Raw genomic sequence first — 22,688 nt, 5'->3', positions numbered from 1 at the left:
AGCTTTGACTCGGGTATTGCAAAGGCAATTTTTGTGAACAAAGCGTTTGTAATCCCATAATATTCTGGGGGAAAAAATACACACACACATACACACATCCAAACCTTTATGTGATTTAAATTGCAATCTAGGATTGAGGTTTAAACTTAACCAACTCTTCTTAGATACTAGAATAGACTTTAGGAAGAGAGAGGAAGCTCTGGGAATAATCCAGGGGAAAGTTGACTTAATTTATCCCCAAAATAAAAAGGGCTTTTCTTAGGTGGTTTGTACACTGATTCATCCTTGCCCCCTTCCTCATCCACCTGTGATAACCATCTCTACTCTAGGTGCCCTTTCTTCTTTATAAAATAAGAAGCTAATTTGTGTTGGCTGAAGTGGATTTTAAACATCTTCGCTCTGGCTTAAGTTTGTTCTCTGATTTATCCCCCACCATAGAACCGATTAAGCTCTGTCTGTATCAGGTCATTCTACGTTTGTTCCCCTGCTATTTGACCCAGGGTTTTTAGTTGTGGTTGGTTATATGTTGAAGCAGGCAGTAGGAAAACACCTATAAGAAGAAAAATAGTGTTAATCATGGAAGTTGGTCGTTCTGCATGGTGGTAATTAAAACCCAGCCTGAGAAAAATGAATCTTTTTCCCTCTTCGAGATTAAATACAGACAAGATTTTAAAAAATTTTTAAATGAAAACAAAACAAAAAAACACTTTACACTGTGGTCCATCTCCTCCATGGCATTATATAGCAGCATTTCCTGGGAGGCAGCTATGCCCACTTAACCACCAATGCAGCAGCTATTATTTCTTATGCTCAGGCCAGAAACATTAGTCTTGAATCTTTTTCCACTTACATTCAGTCTGTCCACAAATCTTGCTTCAAGGTCTGCCAAACTGACCACGCCCTGTTGTCTCCACTGCTGTTATCCTGCTTCAGATTGCACCCAACTTTCTCTGGCTCATCCCAGGAGACTCCTACCTACCCCCCCACCTCCTGAATCTGTTCTCTAACATCTCAGTGGTTGAAAGAAAAGAGAGACAATTGTCACTTATCTGTTCACAGTCCTTCAGTGAATCTCCATGCCTCTCAAAGGAAGAAGCCTCTGTCCTTTCAGTTATGTGCAAGGCCCTGCCCCGGCCCCTGTCCTTGCCCCCTTGACTCTCTGTCCTCAGCATCAAATATGCTCCCCTAGTCCATTCACATTGTCTTCGTCGTTTTAGAACATACCAACTATGCTTCTGGTTTTACAGATTTTGGTAGTTAGGGCCAATGGCTTGCTTTCTCTTTTACCCCACTCATCCTTCCTCACAGCACTTATTACCATTTAGCGTGTTATATAAGTGCTTTTTTTGTTGTGGTGGTCACTGCTGTATCTCTAGGGCAGGGGTCCTCAAACTTTTTAATTAATTAATTAATTAATTTATTTATTTATTTATTTCGAGGCAGAGTCTCACTTTGTTGCCCAGGCTACAGTGAGTGCCGTGGCGTCAGCCTAGCTCACAGAAACCTCAAACTCCTTAGCTCAAGCAATCCTGCTGCCTCAGCCCTCCGAGTAGCTGGGACTACAGGCATGCGCCACCATGCCCAGCTAATTTTTTTGTATATATATTAGTTGGCAATTAATTTCTTTCTATTTATAGTAGAGACGGGGTCTCGCTCTTGCTCAGGCTGGTTTCGATCTCCTGACCTCGAGCAATCCACCCGCCTCCGCCTCCCAGAGTGCTAGGATTACAGGCATGAGCCACCACGCCAGCTCCTCAGACTTTTTAAACAGGTGCCCAGTTCACTGTCCCTCAGACCGTTGGAGAGTGCAGCGCACTGTGGGCCCCAGGGCGAGTGGGCTGCTAAGCAGGACAGGCAGCAGCTGCAAAAACACGGGCTGGATAAATGTCCTCGGTGGGCCGCATGTGGCCTGCAGGCCGTGGTTTGAGGACGCCTGCTCTAGGGTCTCGAAAGGTAACTGATATATACTGGGTGCTTTGTTAATATTTGTTGAATGGATACATTTCTAATATTCATATGCCCCTTTCTGTTGGGAAGTTTTTCCCCATTTATTATTTTTTGTATATATTCATTAAGCTGAAATGAGCAGGAATATAAATTATAAATATGTGTAATATTCTCCATTTCTTTCCCCCCAATTTTCTTTTAGAGTAAATACCCTGGCTGGCTAACTTCTAGTCTCCACTGCTGAGGAGAATGTGAATAATGAATTCTTTCCAGCCTGGCCTATAATCCCAGCAACTCAGAGGCTGAGGCAGGATGATCGCTTGAGGCCAGGAATTAAAGACCAGCCTGGGCAACATAGTGAGGATGCTCCCCCACCCCCATCCTTAAAAAATAATTAGCGGGGTGTTGGTGGCTTGTACATGTAGTCTAGCTACTCAGGAGGCTGAAGTAGTAGGATCACTTGAGCCCAGGAGTTGGAGGTTGCATTGAGGTGTGATCTCACCACTGCACTCTAGCCCAGGTGACAGAATGAAACCCTATCCCTACAAAAATAAAAATAATATAAAAATCAGTTTCTTCTATTAGACATCTCAGAGGCCACATTGATCTAAAGAAATATAAAGAACTGAGACAGAAAGTGGGGAAGGGGCTAGTGAGACTGTAGTTTGTGGATGGGGCCCATAAATGGTTTTGGATGATGAATTAACAAGCTGTGTTGGAAGACAGGAAAGAGATAGGGGAGAAGGTTTGGGGTGTAAAACCAAGAAATTTGGTATTGTCTATATGGGGAAAATTGTGGCAAGATGTTTTGCTATTAAAAATGTACTTAACTAAGGATATACTACCACCTTTTTGTTTTTTGTGTATTTTTTCTCTTCCTATATTGAAGTCATTTCACTCTTAGAAATACTGTTGTAGAAGGAAGACAGAAAAGAATGAATATTAAATAAAAAGTACTCTAGCTACCTTTCTTCTTGTGAAGAAATAAACTAAAATGTGAGCATTATTTGTATATTTATACTTCCTGCTATTTCTTTCCAAATTTATCTGGATAATTGAAAGTCAACCTTTATTTGAAAATCTATAGATGAAGCCGGGCGCGGTGGCTCACGCCTGTAATCCTAGCACTCTGGGAGGCTGAGGCGGGCAGATTGCTCGAGGTCAGGAGTTCGAAACCAGCCTGAGCAAGAGCGAGACCTCGTCTCTACTATAAATAGAAAGAAATTAATTGGCCAACTAATATATATATAAAATTAGCCGGGCATGGTGGCGCATGCCTGTAGTCCCAGCTACTCGGGAGGCTGAGGCAGCAGGATTGCTTGAGCCCAGGAGTTTGAGGTTGCTGTGAGCTAGGCTGATGCCACGGCACTCACTCTAGCCTGGGCAACAAGCGAGACTCTGTCTCAAAAAAAAAAAAAAAAATCTATAGATGACAGTTAATTTATGCAATGTTATTTGCTATATGATAATATACTTGATCTTAATGATAATAGATCATGTGACTTATTAGAAATATGAAATCTATTTTGACTGTAGCAAAAAAAGAAATTTCTAAAGCTTGAAAATGATTATTTATGTTATTTTGTAAATGTAAGCCCCCAGTGACCATTAAACTGGTGAAATTACCAATTTATATGGAATATCATGTTCTTCTCTTAATATTGCCCAATACATTTTTCTTGATTTATTTCCATCAGAGTTGCTAATTTAGAATCGCAATACATTGATAAAAATACCTAGCAAAGAAGATATTTTCAGTACCTCTTCAGTCTAAAATTAACTAAGTATTTAGATACCGAGTGGTAACAAGATATGCTTAGGGACAGGAAATAAACTGTATTCACTAGACTCAATCCTAAAATATTTTTAATACCACTGCCTTCAAGGAAGTTTAATTTTGCCACCCCCATGGACATCTAAAAGCAGTGAATGTGACAATTGTCATAATAGAGGTGCAGAATAGGTGTTTGGAGAATTGAAAACGAGTAAAGACTTTTGCATTGATTCAAGGAAATTTTCTCACAGAAGGTGACATTGGAACCAGATATCGATGAGGGTGTTTAAAGAAAGACTATCAGGCTAAGGGAACGCATGAACAGAGGATAATGCATTCCAGGAATGGACAAGATGGGACTGTGGCCGGAACATTAGGGGTGCGCAGTTCTGAGCACATGGATATTAAACCTGTAATACTAAAGTCTGAGGATGAAGAGCAAGGGTCCTTTATGCAAACTAGAGAGTGTTTTTTATCCCCTACCGGGCCTTCCTGTTCCATTAAAGCATTTTAAGCAAGGGAGTAATAAGATTTCATTATTAAATGAATAACAGACTTTTTATTTTGCAAAAAATCGGTTAGACATAGCCAAACATGACTTAAGTAATGTCATTTTAAAATTCAGAATTGGAAAAGTGGTTATCTTTGAACTGGCTCATTTTTTTTTTTTTCTTCCTGACTTCCTCCTTCTGTCAGCCAGAAAAAATATAGGAAATAATGGATAAGCTAGATGCAGTATTTGCTCTTAAGTTTTGCATTACTGAAACAATCCCCATCACTGTTAGAAGCTTAACACACAATGCTATTGTGCTCCTGGTCTAGAAAAATATGTGAGGTCTACTGGTCTGATTCCACAGCAGGGAGTAAAGAAAGCAAATACCTAACTTTGTAAGATGTTAAATATTTAGTAAAATGGGGTTTATATTAATGTTTTGTTAAAAGAGAAAGTATCAAAATAAAAACTGCTGCCGATAGAGCAGAGGGTGCCACCCAGCCTTTTTTTAGCGAGCCATCTAATTTATGAGATGTGTTTGTAAAATTTGCCAACGGTCAAATATAATTTTGGGGTCTGCATCTACCTACCTGTGACCTATGCCTAAGCAGTGTCACTAGAGCAGTCATCAGAATATGCCTCTAATTTATGAGGAAGTTAAGGAACTTTCCCACGGTCGTAAAATAAATGTTAAAATTTTGACCTTTAAACCTTTAGTTTTACTAATCCACCCTGTTTTCTCCTAGGGAAAAAATGTACTTCCCATATAAACATAGCCTTGCATTGCACAGCAGGTCTGGCTGTTCCTGACCTTGGAACTACACGTGATAGTATTGATGCACTTTAAGTAGAACTAGCTGGTCTCAAGGAGTGTTTCCTGCTTAGTGGAGTTCATTGTACCCATCATTGTCATGAAGCAAACTATAGGTTCAACAAAGGAACCACCAGCGTCAGTAGCAGCAAAACTATGTTGGAGGACTGTGGGCTGAGGTAATTTTAAGCAGACGAAGCTTGCAGAAATTAGTTTACAGAAATAGTGTTAGACTGTGGTGTTTTAGGTGCTGGAAGTCAGGTTTAGAGCAATTGGGTTCAGAAAAATAAACCAGAAAAGCAAGTATGACATTAATGAAAATCAACAGAGCCAGGGAGGATTTGCCTATGAAAAGATGGTGTTTTCCCTTTTGTGAAGAGAAACATTTGTTCCTTTTTTGTGATTTGTGATTGAGATAATTAAAAACAATTTTATTTGGTTTTAACATTGTCCTTGTCAAAACTTAGGAAACGTTGAGCAGTTTGATTTTCTTCTCCTCTTTGGACCTGTAGATAAATTTGTTGTGAATAAATGGAAAATAGTTTGGCAGTGGGCAGAGGGAAGGGGAAAAGCCAAGATTCTGGTCAATTTATAAACCAGACATCTCGAATAAATGAGTTGGCTACAGCTCTTAGAAAGAAAAACTTACTTTTGCCCTTCAAGTTCTTTTCCTACATCTGTTTTTATTTCTTCTACACTTGATGAAGTCAATAAAAAATGTTAATTTCATCGTTTCAGAAGTTTCTCCTTCCATAGCAGAGGTTTCCATGCTCGCCATTGGCCATAATCTCCTTCTTTTGAATTCTCAAGGCTCCTAATTGGTGGCTTTTCATATAAACCAGGAGATGTTTACGGTTTCTTTTCAGTGATGGTATGATCTCCTTCTACCCACAGAACAGTTCTTACACCAAATATGTGGGTGTTTTCCTCAAACCAACAACCAGTTCTCTAACTCTGGGCACCAACTGGATATCCTACAATTTATTTCAATTCCGACATCAACTACCTGGAGTGAGCATCAGATCCCACAAATCAAACAAATCAGTCCCACAAGACTGCCCCTACTTCAGATGCCAGTTGTCAAAAGTCCTGGGCATCCCATAATTCTGACTGACTGGCTGTAAATTGAGGGTTCCCATGACCCTCTCCTTGGGTTATTTGATACTTTGCTAAAATGGCTCACAGAACTGAGAAAAGCATTTTACTTATATTTACAAGCTTATCATAAAGGATTTTATAAGGGACACAGATGAATAGCCTGATGGGGAGATATATGAGGTGAGGTCCAAAAGGTCCTGGGCACTTCTGCCCCATGGTCCAGAGAGGAGAAGAAAATAAAACGGCTCAACGTTTCCTAAATTTTGACAAGGACAATGTTAAAGATCATGAGCACTTCTGCCCCATGGAGCTAGTGTGTGCTACCTGCTGGCATGAGTTTGTGTTCACCAGCTTGGAAGTGCCCTGATCCTTGTCGTTTAGAGGTTTCACCATCATAAGGGTGTGATTGATGATTAATCTCCAGCCCTTCTCCATCTCCAGAGTTTGCGGGCAGTAGGACTGAAGGCTCTAGGCTTGGTTTTTCTTTTCTTTTCTTTTTCTTTTTCCTTTTTTTTTTTTATTTCGGCATATTATGGGGGTACAGATTTTAAGGTTTCAATAAATGTCCATTTCCCCCCTCCTCCCACAAGTCTGAGTCTCCAGCATGACCATCCCCCAGATGGTGCACATCTCACTCATTATATATGTATATACCCGCCCCCCCCACCTGCCCAATACCCTATTACTGCAGTACCTATGTGACCACTTAGGTGCTGTTCAGTTAATACCAATTTGCTGGTGAGTATATGTGGTGCTTGTCTTTCCATTCTTGGGAAACTTCACTTAATAGTATGGGTTCCAGCTCTAACCAGGAAAATATAAGATGTGCTATATCACCATTGTTTCTTAGAGCTGAATAGTACTCCATGGTATACATATGCCACATTTTATTAATCCATTCTTGGATTGATGGGCACTTGGGCTGTTTCCACAGCCTTGCAATTATGAATTGTGCTGCTATAAACGTTCGAGTGCAGGTATCTTTTTTGTAGAGTGTCATTGGATCTTTTGGGTAGATGCCCAGCAATGGGATTCCTGGATCAAATGGTAGATTCACTTGTATCACTTTAAGGTATCTCCATATTGCTTTCCACAGAGGTTGAACTAATTTGCAGTCCCACCAGCAGTGTAGGAGTATAGAATTTTTTAATTTCCATCTTGATTTCTTCATTTATGAAGTAATCATTTAGTAGGAGGTTGTTTAATTTCCACATTTTTGTGTAGAAATGTGAGTTTCTGTTAGGGTTGATTTCTACTTTTATTCCACTGTGATCTGAGAAGGTACATGGTATGATTTCCATTTTTTTAAATTTCTTGAGATTTACTTTGAGTCCTAGGATATGGTCAATCTTAGAGAATGTCCCGTGAGCTGATGAGAAGAACATATATTCAGTGGATTTTGGGTAGAATGTCCTGTAGATGTCAGTCAGACCCGGTTGTTCCAAGGTTTTGTTTAAGTCCATTATTTCTTTATTAATTTTCTGTTTGGAGGATCTGTCTTGTGCCGTCAGTGGGGTGTTGAAATCTCCAATGATTATGGAGTTGCTATTAATCCATTTGCTTAGATCCAGTAAGGTTTGCTTTATGAGACTGGGTGCACCTAAGTTGGGTGCATATATATTTAAAATTGTTATCTCTTCTTATTGGACTGTGCCCTTCACCATTATATGATGACCCTCTTTGTCTTTTACTACTTTTGTTGGTTTAAAAACTAAATCGTCTGAAATTAGAACTGCCACGCCAGCCTTCTTTTGGCTTCCACTTGCCTGGAATACTGATCTCTACCCTTTTACTTTTAGTCTATATGCATCCTCGCAGGTTAGATGTGTTTCCTGAAGACAGCATATACTTGGCCTGTATTTTCTTATCCATTCAGCCAGCCTATGTCTCTTGAGTGGAGAGTTTAAGCCATTCACATTTATTGAGAGAACTTATAGGTAAGGTAGATTACTGTTCATTCTGTTGGGTTGGATGTTGTTGCTTTGATTTCTCTCTTGAGCCATTGTATTATCTCGCCTTTAATCTTTTGGTTTTGGTTGTTTTTATATTCGTGAGTTTTTATTATGGTGTTCCGTGCGTAACACTGTTTTGAGTACTTCTTGTAGGGCTGGTCTTATCTTGGTGAATTCTCTGAGACTTTGCTTGTCTGAGAATGTCTTTATTTCTCCTTCATATATGAAGCTTAGTTTTGCAGGGAATAAGATTCTAGGGTGGGCATTGTTTTGTTTCAGAAGAGTGAGAATGGGGCCCCAGTCTCTCCTTGCTTATAAAGTCTCATTGGAGAAGTCTGGTGTTATTCGAATTGGCTTTCCCTTGTATGTCACTTGCTTCTTTCGTCTTACAGCTCTTAGAAGGGCCTCTTTAGTTGATATTTTGGTCAGTCTGATGACTGCATGTCGTGACGTCTTCCTGTTTGCATTGAATCTCCCAGGGGTCCTCTGAGCTTCTTGAACTTGTATATCAAGATTTTGAGCAAGGCCTGGGAAATTTTCCTCTATATATCTTCAAATAGCTTGTCCAACCCTTGGGTGTTGTCCTCTTCGCCTTCTGGTAACCCTATGACCCTCACATTAGGTTTCTTCATATAATCCCACATCTCTTGTAGGCTTTGTTCTTTTCTCTTGTTTCTCTGCTGTATCTCTGTGATGGTTTTATTTAGTTGGAGGGTGTTATCTTCAATCTCTGAGATTCTTTCTTCTGTTTGATCTACCCTGTTCTTGAGACTTTCCACTGTATTTTGTAGTTCCTTGAATTGATTCTTCATTTCCAGGAGTTCGATTAAACTTTTCTTCATTGTGTCTATTTCTTTAGTGAACTTTTGTTCTAGATCCTGGAGGCTTTTTATGGTTTCTTTGTGTTGGTTATTGAGTTGTTGTTGCACGTTGGTGAGTGTTCTTATGATCCACATACGAAATACCTCTTCTGTCATTTTGGTTGCCTGATTTGGGTTGGTGTCCGTTTCTAGGGGGCTGGTGCTCCTCTTTGGGGGTGTGTTTTCCGTTTGGTTCTTCATATTTCCAGAGTTCCTTCGCTGATTTCTTCCCATGTCAATCAGTTGTTGTTTCTTTCCTTTAGTTTTTTGTTTGGGTATTCACACGCCTTGTTTAGTTTCTGAGCCGTTAGGTGGTGTCTGTGAGTGAGATTTGACCACTCTCTGTATAATGAGTCAGTGGGTGCCGTGAAAAGGCTGTGCAGGATGCCGTCCCTGTCAGTAGGTGGTGCTTGCTTGGAGGAACCGGCTATGCTGTTGTTTTTGTGTCCTGTTATCAGCTCTTGTTCTGGGCGGAGCTGGGTTGGGTAAGCCTGCCCTCAGGCACCACCAATGCCGTTAGCAGGGGTCAAAGTTCTGTTCTCTGCTTCCAGGAAAAGCTGTCAGGGCAGGGCTGGAATGGTCCTGCTCAGCCAGAAAGTCTGCTTGTGGGGGTGGGGCTGTCTGAGACCTGCAGTCTGGAGCGGGCCTCGCTTCTTTCCACCCTCCCCAACTCGGCAGCTACTCCTGGGCCTCTGCCAGCAGGCCAGACCACACGCCACCAGGACTTCCCGGATTGTGATGCCGGGGGGTAGGTTCCCTGCGCAGGAATGCCACCTGGGCTGGGCGCAAGGCCTCCCTTTGGGGGGAGGGTTGCCCTCTAGGACGCTGATCTACCCCTGGAGGCACACACACCTCAGCAGGCTGTTCACAAATATCCCTTCTGTGCCCCGGGCAATGCTAGCCCTCGGTGCAGGGGATCTGGTCTGCAGGTCCGACCTCTGGGTCCCAGAGTTCAAACTGTATCCCCACCAGGGAGAGGAGTTCCGGTCCCAATTCATCCACAGGGAGCCCAAGCTGTGTCTGTGTCTCTCAGCCTCTGAGTCGGCACTGTTCTCCTGGGAACACCGTGCCAGCAGCACCTGGGAGGGCGGGCGGGTAGGGAGCTCACAGTCTGAGTTCCCCTTAGTCAGCTGTAGGGTCCCAAAAGGGAAGGTCCCGTTCCCTGGAGGTGCCTCCAGCTGGTGGCTGTATTGTCTCTCTGGGCAGCCGTGGGTAGAGTCAGCGGAGGGGAGGAGGAGGAGGAGGCAATATGGCGCCTGCCACGCGGCTCGGGTCTGTGCACACGGAGGTGCCCCGAGGGATTTGGGAGTCTGGTGCCGCGTCCGCTACAGGCTCACCGCTAGTTGGCGGCGGCTGTCTCTTGGCTGGTGTCCGCAGGTCTCTCCACCTGCTGGGGAGCCCACCAGCAGTCCCAAATGCAGGGGAGGGGAAAGGTGATTTATCCACCTACCCTTCCCGCTGGTCTCCAGGCTGCTCCCATGATCTCAGCTTCCAGTTTTCCTCCGCAGCCTCCTCCCGTGGAGTCTCCCAGGGTCTCAGGTACCCCTCCTTCCGGCCCTCGTCTGCTGTATGCTCACTTTCTTGCTTCTTTTTTCTAATTTCTGCTAGAATCTGTCTTTTCTGCACAGACACTCTTTCTGGCTGTGTTTCTCGTCCGCCATCTTGGTCCTCCTAGGCTTGGTTTTTCTAGCAACCAGCCCCATCCTCAAGCTACCTAGGCTTGCACCAAGGGTCACTCATTAGAACAAAAGAGGCTCCGATATCCCCGGGAAATTCCAAGGGTTTTAAGAGCTCTCCGTTAACAACAAAAGATGTTCCTATTGCCCATCACTTAGGAAATTACAAGGGTTTGGGGAGCTGCTCTTTATCAGAAACCAGAGACAAAGATAAAAAATGTATTATATCACAAATGGAGTCTAAAATCAGATCATCTTACTCTCAACGTGTGAAAAAGGGGGCAACATACTTGGTGTGTAAGGTGCTATGAGCCTAAATAATTTTGATTAAAATTGGTAAGTCTTCATGGTGTACTCATTTTATAATTTTGGTGGAACTTTATCTTGACAGCTCAAAATTATGGTATTCATTTCATACAGACTCCACTGCAAATACTAATTTGATCCAAGCCTGTTTTCATAACTCGGAGAATGGTGGTTCTCAACCTGTCCTGCACATTGGAGTCACTTAGAAAGCTTTACACTACCCTGATGCCTGGGTCCTTCCACCCAGAGATTCTGACTGAAGCGGTTTGGGGTACAGCCCACGTATTGCAGTTCTCATGGTTCAAATTCCATAGGTGATTTTTAACTGTAGTTATGGTTGAGAACCACTGATCAAGAAGAATGATTTTAGATGTGGCTAACCGCTTCTGGTATACTGGTTCACATGCAGCAGATAGCTGGAGAAGGTAATTTTTGCTTAGAATATTAGTTAGGCAACTGACAATATTAATAGCATGCTGGGCATGTAGGGTTTAGAACAATAAGAAACTAAAGATTATACCAAATAATAGTATCAATTTACTAAATACATCCCAAAATGGGTTCTAAGCCAATATGTACTAGATCAACTGCTGTAATGTGTCAATAAGTTCCCCAAAGCCTAGAGTTTTTTACTTAAGATTGTACCACTAGCTGGAGATATAACCAAGACTCGAAAATTATAGCACTAATTCAAAGTTTATTGCTTTGCTTATTTAGGTCAAGCTATTTGCACTTTCTCAGTAAAGGGCTGGATTGTAAACGTTTTAGGCTTTGCAGGCCACAAGGTCTTCGCTGCAGCTCCTGAACTCTACCAGGGTAGTGGAAATAATCATACACAATATGTAAATTGATGCATGTGGCTGTGTTCTAATAAAACTTTATTGACAAAAACAAGTGGTGGGGCCGGGCGCTGTGGCTCACGCCTGTAATCCTAGCTCTTGGGAGGCCGAGGCGGGCGGATTGCTCAAGGTCAGGAGTTCAAAACCAGCCTGAGCAAGAGTGAGACCCCGTCTCTACTATAAATACAAAGAAATTAATTGGCCAACTGATATATATATAAAAAATTAGCCGGGCATGGTGGCGCATGCCTGTAGTCCCAGCTACCCGGGAGGCTGAGGCAGAAGGATCACTCGAGCCCAGGAGTTTGAGGTTGCTGTGAGCTAGGCTGACGCCACGGCACTCACTCTAGCCTGGGCAACAAAGTGAGACTCTGTCTCAAAAAAAAAAAAAAAAAAAAACAAAAAAACAAGTGGTGGGCCAGATTGGGCATATGACTGGTAGATTACAGACCCCTGATAGAAGGGGTGTTTTGATATTCCTACTGGAGAGTTGATTCTTTTGAGAGTAGAGTGAGGATCTTACTGATCCCACTGGGCGCCTGTCACTTTTCCTGCTCCAGAACCCTCTGTTGCAAGGTAGCACATGAATGCTTGTTGAATTAATGCGTACATACAACTCTTAACCATTTTGTCTATAGCTTCTGATCCTCCCAGTAGGGGAATTAGTTGAAACATATTCCTATAGAGAGGAAATGCTTGAAGTCTGTAGCAGATCATAATTGCTGGTTTTTGGTAGCATTCTTAAAGTGAATTAAGGATCTGAATTCGCTCTGTGGACGGTCATTATTATCTTACTTTAAATTAGAGCAGATCCTAAGACTTCATTTAAAAATCTCGAAGAATTTCTTAAACTCAGTTTTGTGCACTCTAGGAGGCCGAGGCGGGCGGATTGCTCGAGGTCAGGAGTTCGAAACCAGCCTGAGCAAGAGCGAGACCCCGTCTCTACTATAAATAAAAAGAAATTAATTGGCCAACTAATATATATAGAGAAAAAATTAGCCGGGCATGGTGGCGCATGCCTGTAGTCCCAGCTACTTGGGAGACTGAGGCAGCAGGATTGCTTGAGCCCAGGAGTTTGAGGTTGCTGTGAGCTAGGCTGACACCACAGCACTCACTCTAGCCTGGGCAACAAAGCGAGACTCTGTCTCAAAAAAAACCAAAAAACAAAAAAACTCAGTTTTGTGATACACCCGGGTATCTTTAGTAATTTCTGTGAATATTGTTTCTCAAAATGGTATTTATTTTCAGTTCCTTTGGATTTAAAATCACTGTAGTACTTATACATGGCAAGTAGGCTTTGGCAAAATAGAACAAGTACTGATGGGTCCTCATAGCCCCCAGCTACTACAATTATAGCTCCAAATCATGAACACGTTTCTAATGCAGAACTCAGATTGACCTGACAACAGGGCCATTGGTTGGAGGGGGCAGAGGAGTGACCTTGGCATCAAAAGCCCTGGTGTGAAGTGTTTTTCCTGTTCTTGGAGTTGAAACCCACAGGAGGTAACAAAGCAAAGGCACAGTACATCTGTTCCTTACTTAGAATTAAAGGCGAGTGATTTTTCTTTTATATGGAGGTCTTGTGATACTTGTCTCAATGAAATAAAACTGCATTTTTCTGCATTTACATATTACTGGTCTGTGTATTGTTGATTATTGTAATACTGTACATCTTGTACTCAAAGCGTCATGCGGATTTTTTTATATCCTTGTGCAGATTTCCTGTGATTACTAAGTTGGGTGCCTCCAGGTCTGTTCTGTTGGGGCAATTTGTAGGTGAGAGGCCTGCGGGAGGTGGAGAATGAAGAGAAAGAAGACTGGTAGAATTACGGAAGGTGATTCAGTCAGGGTGTTTAGGCTGGGGGCTACTCCAGTATTAGAATCCATGCCCAGAACTGAGACACCCTGGGTCCCATCCTAGTGCTGCCTTTGTGGACAGAGCATTGTGGGACTGTGTAGCCACAAAGCTGAGAGCATGTGGGGTCAGGTCCTAAGGCTACGAGCAGGTTGGAGTTTCGGTTCATCATTTCAAAGTCGGGGTCACGAAGGCAGTCAAGATCAAGATGATTATCGGGAAGTCAGGAGCAGGTGCCAGTAATGGAAATGGGAAATAGCCAAGGCATAGCATCAGGAACATGGGAAGGAGTCCCTAGGGCAGCTTTTTCCAAAACATGTTCCAATACACACTAGCTCCATGTGGAAAGTTTTCCTGGACAAACATTGGGTTCAAAGTTAAATGGGTTTTTCTACTGCAGAACTTTTCTGAGCCTCTAATATGCCCACTGGTATTATGAGTATGAAATACAAAGCTTTAAAATTTGACAGGTCACCAATATTTCATAGAGAATCCTGGTATGGCCAGGGATGGGGGAGGCGAGGGAACCTTTTGCAAGAGTAGCAATTTACAGAACAGACTTTGGGAAGAGTCCCAGGACATGTGGCATGTGCTACCAAAATTGCTGTGACTTTTTCGCCTGGGCACTTAAAAGAACTGTTCTTCACTCTCTTGAGTTCTGAAGGAACTGGCAGCACACACCCCAAAAAGTTCTCTAGGTTCTCATCAAGTGCTTTTTTTCCCTCTTTCAATCATGGTCATTTGGATTATTTTTGTTGCTGCTATTAACAGAATTAAGGAAATCAGCCCTTTTAGAGGAAGAAGGACAAGTGATTTAGGCCATAATTAGACGAAAACCAACAAAAAATAATGAAGAGTCAGAACCTTTGTACACTTGGCCCTGAATCAGGCAAATAGGCTTCTTCCCCACTTAAAATGCAAATAAAATGTTTTTTTTTTTTTTTAAAGAAAGTACTAAAGGGAATATATCTAAAAGCTTTAACAGTGAATTGAAAAATAAGGGCACAAGGAGTGTTTAGGGATGGCGGAACCTAATGACTGTCAGGGCAGACTGTGCCTCCTGGACAGTCAACACAGGTTGGTGAAATCATCGCACATGAATTGTATTCTTCTTAGCGTTCTTAAAATGAAAGGCACTGCTTCCTTTTCTTGCTAGCAGGGAGCCTATGTAAATAAGCATCATCCTTTGCTTCTCCTGTCCCTGCCTTCTGCAGCCAGTCCCCTCTCTTTTCTCCTCAGCACCTCTTCTCTGCTCTGTACCCTCTGAGCTCAGATTCTTCTCGTCCTGGTGCCCGGGCTGGTGCCTTTGCCTCCTGACCACAGTCAGCTGAGGATGGGATCGATGGGGGAGGCAGGTATTCCAGATGCTTATGGAATTGGACGTGTGTCTTTCCCCCTTAACCATGAATTACTTGAGGGTGGGTAGGGATAATGTCTTATTTGTCTTTCTTTCCTCGGTAATTAGCTGAGTACCTGGCACTTTTAATTAGGGAGTCATCACTGAGTACATTTAATTAAAGGGAAAAAGAAAAAGAATGAAACAGAGAAGCAGCTTGATAGGTTTTATGACTTTTTGCTGTTGATTACTGGATATTTTCTATGTTTGCAGTTTGTACTTTGGAGACAAAAAGATGAGATCTACTAAAATTAAATATTGAGGTTTTATGTCGAGATATTAAGGAGGTACAAATGTTTTGTTACATGGATATCTTATATAATGCTCAAGTCAGGGCTTTTAGTGTGCCCATCACCTGAATAGTATCCATTGTACCTGACAGGTAGGTTTTTACCCTACTCCCTTTTTGATTTCCAATGACCGTTACATCTTTGTGCCTGTGTGTGCCCATCGATTGGCTGCCAGCTATTAGAGAGAACATGTGGTGTTAGTTTTTCCATTCCTGAGATGCTTCACTTAGGATAATGGTCTCCAGTTCCATCTGAATTTCTGCAAAAGACATTTTTAAAAGTGGTCATAGGCACTTAAACATACTTTTCAGAAAATGATTTATTATCAAAACCCAGCAATTGTGATAGTACCAAATGTAGAAATGTCAAACAGAGGAAAAAGGAAAAAAAGTTTATGGGATCCAGAGCACATGCTTACAATAAATAATGCAATACTGTGAAGACAATAATGTGGAGAATAATGGTTAAATCACAGGGGGCTTGAATTATCTGCGGTAAATTCTACTCTATATCAATTATCAGACATCATTTTTTCTTTAATGCTGATATCATTTTTATTGAATAAGAGATTCGTGCTTGATGTACAAGGTCTGTACACTTGTGAATGATTCATTATTAATTTGTGGAAAAGTCATGATTTTGACAGTATTTATTCATAATGGTCTATTCGTAATCCCAAAGAGTAGCAGAGGGATTGGGCACTGAAGCAAACGGCAGGTGCTGAGCAGTAGCATGAGCGAGGGCCGGGGAGTAGGAAAACACATCTCGGGCAGTAGTAGGGGCAAGTAGAAGCAGATGACACAGGTATTGAAGGAGGTGGAGGTCTCCAAAGGCTGGAGGAGCAGGGACTAAGAGTCTGGTCCCCTAATCACCACCCTGACATCATGCAGTAGTGAGTGTTATAGAAGCAGTAGTAATAGCAGATAGCTATACAGGGTTTGCTATGTGCCAGCTACTGTCTTAGTACTTGCGTTAGTGTAATCCTCACAGCAGCCTTCTGTGGTGGGTTCTGTTAGGGACCCTATGAATTCTCATTTACAGATGAAGAAATCAAAGTATGAAGAAAGTCAGTCAGTCACCCAGCTGATCCCTAGCAGAATTTGACCCCAGGAAAATGATAGTTTTATGACAGGGCTGGCTTGAAGACCGTTCAAATTGCTGTAAAAGTCTATTTAGTGCTTAATAATCTACAGTAGTACAATTGACATTCACATAGCTAAATCTCCTGCCTCTGGGGACCAAGGGAAGCTGCCTAGGTGTACATGTACGTCGCACCTGCGTTGCCTTTTGATACAGAGGATCATATGGGGAAAATCTGACTTGATTTTCAGGCCCAGCTACATAATGATATTCTTAAAAATCTTCATGGTCTGTTCATTAATATCAAAGCTCGAAACTGTTAGGAATCTTAGGCTCTGGCAGAAAACAGTGACTGTTTTCAAATTCAGAATTTATCTGACTGTATGGATGGACAACTTTCCACACCACCAGTGCTACAGTAACACAGGGTGTTTTAATATATTTATGGCCCAGTCTCTTCTAATGCAGTTATGCTTACCAGTAAAGGAGGGGACCAAGATTGGGTGTTAAGATGAATTGGAAACAATTTTCAGATAAAGCACAGCAGCCTATGAACCTCCTCTGGCTCAAGATGGTGTCAACTAGCATTGCCTTTTGCAAGCAGGCAGAAAGAAACATATGTAATTGATTGTGGTTTTTCTCCACTCCCACCTTCCGCTTTGGTCATAGCTGCAGACACAAAGTAATAATTGCTGTGCCTTAAATAGCCAGCACTTTCTGTAATCTTGACCAAAGTTCTTAGTAGAACACAGCCAAAAAGGGAACTTCCATCAGTGCGTGCTTGGGGTGTGAGAGAGCTCCCTTCAGTTCCCTTCCTGATGCGGTGATAAGTTTGGTCTGCACCTACGAAAACAGCATGCTAAGGCACAGCAGAGCACACTGACCGGCCCTGATGCAGCAGTCATCACAGAGCGTGCACTTGTAACGCGTCCGTGCAGGGATGCACGGCATTTAACACCAAACGGTCACCTAGCGAGTTGGAGCTGGGATGCAGATGCTCAGTGCCCACAGTTAAATTGTAGTGACAGGCCATCTGCCACATAACAGCTACTAGTGCCTGCTCAAATTTGGAATTAGGACTAGCATAGCCTGATGTGTTTCAGATAATGTAACAGAATTGTAACTTTTCAGCGGCCACAAACAATAGTATTCCTTTTCACCCTTCCAGGATAGCAATCAATCAGTAAATCAATCAAGTAAGTAATTATGAAATATGCTTTTGGGAAAATAAAATATTTTATTCTAAAAATGCTCAGTTTTTAAAAATTATTTTTGTTTTCAAAGGCTGGATATTTTTACCTCAGTTACCACATCATTTTGTATGTGCTTAAGATTGATACATTAGTAAAGGTTGCCTTTTATACTTATTTGTGCTCTTTCAACTGGGAGATCTTTAGACATAATTGAATATCTGCAATTACCTACCTTCAAGGCTTATTTTGAGTTCATATTGCTTTTGAACTCTAAAGACATCAAGCTGTTTGCTTTATCTGACAGTATAACATTCTTGAACATTAGATAGCACAGAGTGATATGTATAAAGTATTAGCCTATAGTGCGTTTTATTTAGTGATTCTAGTAATTGTAAATAAAGTTACAGGTTATAATAAACTGAAACATTCAGTCAGTTGCTGAATGTTTTTTGCTGCTGCTGTTTTCCTCAAGACAGAATTCCAGATGTTTAGAAATCTGCTTCTAGGTTATAAATAAAGTCTTTTGAGTACAAACCTTTTTACTTTTTCCTCCTGAATATTTAGGATTTATGTAGAAATAACCTTGAATATTTTAGATTTTAGATAAAAGTGGAAATAGTTAAAAGTTTGTATAGATTGGGCTCTCAACTACATATTTCCTTCTAGTCAGAATTTAGAAAACATGTCTTTAGAATTCATTTATTCAACAAATAGGTACTGAGCATCTACTATGTGACAGGTGATGTTTCTGGGATATGTCAGAACAAAGATTGCTGTCTCTCTGGAGTTACTTTCTAACCAGGGAAAAGAGAAAGTAGACAAAATAAATAATGTACTTTGGTAGAAGATGCTAAATGCTATGGGAAAAAATAAGCTGCAAAGCATGGTAGGAATAGCAGTTATGCTAAATAGGGTGGTCTTTGTGGTCTGTATTGACAAGATGCAATCTGAGCCAATATTTGGAGGAAATAATCTGGGGGAAGAACATTCAAGCAGAGAACAGCTAGACCAAAGGCCCTAAGGCTGCTTGGCCTGTTTGGTGACAACAGGGAGCCAGCCTGACTGCAGTAGAATGAAGAAGGGGTGATAATGTAGGTGATAAGGTCAGAGTGGTACTGGGACAAAGGCTGGATCATGTAGAGCCTGCAAGTCACTGTTGTAAGGCCTTGAGATTTTACTTTCAGTAAAATGTGGAGCCATTGGAGAATTTTATTTTATTTTCTATTTTTAAGACACAGGGTCTTACTCTGTCACCCAGGCTAGAGTGCAGTGATGGTGATCATAGATCACTGTAATCTCAGACTCCTAGGCTTGAGCCATCCTCCCACCTCAGCCTCCTAATAAGTACCTGGGACTATAGGTATAGGCCACCATGCTCGGCTAATGTTTTTTAATATTTTGTAGAGACAGAGTCTCACTACTTGCCCAGGTTGGCCCTTGAACTCATGGCTTCAAGCGATCCTCCTGTCTTAGCTTTGCAAAGTGCTGGGATTTACAGGCAAGAGCCACCATGCCCTGTCCCCTTGGGGAATTTTAAACACAGGATCTGATTCGTGTTTTAAAAGGATCTCCTTTGTCCTGGGGACAAGGGAAGGAGCAGGAAGACCAGGTAGAGAGCCTTGCTGTAATCCAGTTATAGATTATGATAGTTTGGGCCAGAATATTATTAATAGCACTGGACGGTGGTGATAAGATGGTCGAAATTGGTACTGTTTTGCAGGTAAAGCCAACAGATTTCCTGATGGATAGGATGTGGAGTATGAGAGAAAAAGAGAGAACTTCTGGAGGCTTCCAAGGTTGTCAGTCTAAGGATAGATGGAGTTGCCATTAACTGAGATGGAGAAAACTTGAAGGCATTTGGTTTTGGGTGAGAAGTAGAGAGACCCAGGGGTTCAGATTTAGGTCTGTTGGTTGTGATATAGCTCTCTTAAGGTGTGCGTAGGCAGTGGAACGTATAAATTGGGTGAGAGGTCTGCAGTGGAGATGGTAAGTGTAGGAATCTAGGTGCGTAGGAGGCATGAAACTGGCAGAGATCATGAAGGAAGTGTGAGTATAGGTGGGGAGAAAAGAGAACCAAACACTAACCCAGCAGCATTTCAAATTTAAAGAGCTTGGTAATATGATTTCTTGCCATCAGCGGTAAGAACAGCTTTGTATTTCTTGATTTCCTTTTCTTCCTTAAGAGATGCCCAGGCTAGAGTGAGTGCCATGGCGTCAGCCTAGCTCACAGCAACCTCAATCTCCTGGGCTCAAGCAATCCTGCTGCCTCAGCCTCCAGAGTAGCTGGGACTACAGACATGTGCCACCATGCCCGGCTAATTTTTTTCTATATATATTAGTTGGCCAATTAATTTCTTTCTATTTATAGTAGAGACGGGGTCTCACTCTTGCTCAGGCTGGTTTCAAACTCCTGACCTTGAGCAATCCGCCCGCCTCAGCCTCCCAGAGTGCTAGGATTACAGGCGTGAGCCACAGCGCCCGGCCCATATTAATGATTTTTAATAAGATCCCTTGTGGTTGGATTATTGTATTTCAGGAAAATTTATTATGCAGAGCTAGAATTTTTTATTTTTTTATTTTATTTCGGCATATTATGGGGGTACAGATTTTAAGGTTTCAATAAATGCTCTTTCCCCCTCTCCCCCCCAAGTTATAATTTTTTTTTAAATGCAGTTGATTTCTTTTTGTTGTTGTTGTTATAAAATTCATTTATAAAGCAGTTGATTTCTTAATCTAGGCATTGTAACTAGCACCTGGGAGATATGATCTGCAATCCATGGGACAAATGGAGTTTTTGGAGTTACAATACGAAAAGGCTATTGCAAAATGTCTTATAATAATTGGAATGTTTTACAGTAAAGAAACCTGGCAGACACCACCTTACCAAGTGACCCAGGTTAACATCACGTTGCTGTCATGCAGCAATACAATGAAGTGAGATGGGTGCGTTGCCTGTGTGATAGTCTCCCAAATCCATGACCCCAGTCCAATAATGAGAAAATAACAGAGAAACCCAATTTGAGATATATTCTACCAAATACCTGACCAGTAATTTTTTAAAAATTCCAAGGTCGACCACCGGGCGGGCTCTCCTGAAACCCCCCGGGCGCCCCACCTCCCGCAGCCTCTGGTTCTCGGCCTGCAGCCCACCACCGGTGGATGGGCGCTGCCGAGGGCCGTGGAGCCCGGGACTTGAGTCTGTGGGTGTCACCTGCGCAGATGGGGGACGCACCGGCCTCGGGGGGCCACTGCCCTCGCTTCTTCTGCATTGTCGCCAACGCCATCCGCCTGGGAGGTGTCCTGCGACCGGCGAGATGAGTGCCAACCAGGACCAGGAGATGGAACTATAGAAGCATTATGTTCTGTTTATGAAGGAGATGAAAGTTTCCGGGGAATTAAGTATCCAGTTTCATTTCAATATAGGACCATCAGCTGCAAAGTAGAGAATATTAGCTAAGTTGCAGGAGGCAGTAGAAGTTTAGAAGTTTAATCTTGGAACCGCTATGACCTCTACATTGTTTGAATATGCCAAGGACAATAAAGAGCAGTTGGTGGAGAATCACCATCCCATTAATTCTGCAACATCAATGAGCAGTATGATCTCAGTTGAAACTCCTAATACAGCCTCATCAAATAAGAAAAAAGACAAAAAAAAAAAAAAAAAAAAAACTTTAAAAAGCCCAGAAACGTAGGCTGGCAGATAAAACAGACCACAAAGGGGAACCTCCTCGAGGTTGGAACTGGGTTGATGTTGTAAATAAAGCATTTAAGCAAAACTGGCTCTAAAGATGATGGATAGTGTTGAGACAAGGAAAGAAGATTCTTTTAAAAGTAAACTGGGTTCACAGTCTTTCATTACTATTTTATGGTATTGAGGTGGCTTTTTACAAAACAATTTTTTGTATATTTCTTACATTAAAAATGTGAGCAGAAAGTTCATGAAGAGATCTGGTTGTATTAAATTGTTTTCACAAACTTGCCTTAATAAAAGGTGAAGATGTTACTGTTTAGTAGACTTTATGAAGCCTGTTGGGTTTTAAAAGTGGACAAATATGGGGGGAAATAATCAATGTTAATTTACATGATCTTATTTTAGTGGATGTGATATTTTCTAAATGAGTATGAAGCCCTTTTCAAACTGTCATCCCAGTGGAGTAGAATATTGACTGAACAGTTATTCCATAGCATGATCCATTTTAACAGGCCTCTCATCTTAAGTAAAGTCTTCATCTCTTCTTTTGCTCAATTACTGAACCTTAAATTGCTTCAGAGAAATTTAAATACCAGTATTCGAACTTTATACACGATACTCTTTGTAGTTCCTTTTTATTTTTCAAGAGTGAACTGCTTCCCTTTAATAAATTGGTATCTATTTATACTTTTCTCTTGATTTGGGTCAAGATGTTTGATCATGAGAGCTTTCAATGGTATGTGGAATAGGAAAATATAAAATCTGCCAAGTACTTTAGAAAGCATTTGATTAAGGAGTGCTGGCTCTTATTTACTTTTCTCTTTGATGCATACACCAGTATGGGAGTGAAAGATGCCTTCATATTGAATTTTTATATTGTTGAAACTGATTTTAATAAATTCCTATTTATGTGCTACTGTGTGTTTTTAAGTTGTTGGATAACTGAGGTCTTCTAAATGGTTCAACAGAAAACCACATCTCAAGTCTTATTTCTTTCTGGAGTGTCTTTTCAAGTGTGAAAATGTTGTGGCAACATGTACAGCTAATGTTACAGCTCTTGACGGGGGAAAGAACTGAGGCACATGAAGAGTGGGAGAACAGCCTTTATTCCTCTGGCAGGCTCAGCACACCTAGTGTTACAGCTCTCTTCACGTCTTCTCATCTTCTGACCCCCCTTCCTTGTTCTCCTCCTGCTTTTATAGCCTTGGTAGGGCTCAAAAAGCGTCCAATCAACAACAAGCTTTAACATCCAATCAACAACTGTGGGATTCAAAAATGACCCAATCAGGGTCACGCGAGCAGCGTGGCCGGATGACAGGAGGCAGGCAGGCGAGCATAGAGCGTAGGCATTGGCATCTGCGCAGGGACCAGACAGCACGCACCCACTGCGGCCTCCAGCCTGTCCCACACAGCACCGTGGGGGAAGA

At 41.9% G+C, this 22,688-nt stretch overlaps 1 protein-coding gene and 1 pseudogene across 4 annotated transcripts in view; both read left to right on the top strand.

Annotated features, from left to right (window-relative positions):
- The window catches only part of FGD4 (FYVE, RhoGEF and PH domain containing 4), a 224,276-nt gene that overhangs the window by 126,788 nt on the left and 74,800 nt on the right, over positions 1 to 22,688 (top strand). The window lies entirely within an intron of this gene.
- The window catches only part of LOC109730884 (RWD domain-containing protein 4 pseudogene), a 24,895-nt pseudogene extending 2,207 nt beyond the window's left edge, over positions 1 to 22,688 (top strand).

This window comes from Microcebus murinus, chromosome 10 (assembly GCF_040939455.1).
Source record: "Microcebus murinus isolate Inina chromosome 10, M.murinus_Inina_mat1.0, whole genome shotgun sequence".
Classification (NCBI taxonomy): Eukaryota; Metazoa; Chordata; class Mammalia; order Primates; family Cheirogaleidae; genus Microcebus; species Microcebus murinus.
The sequence above is the reverse complement of the archived record's forward strand: the minus strand, read 5'-3'. Positions and strand labels throughout refer to the sequence as shown.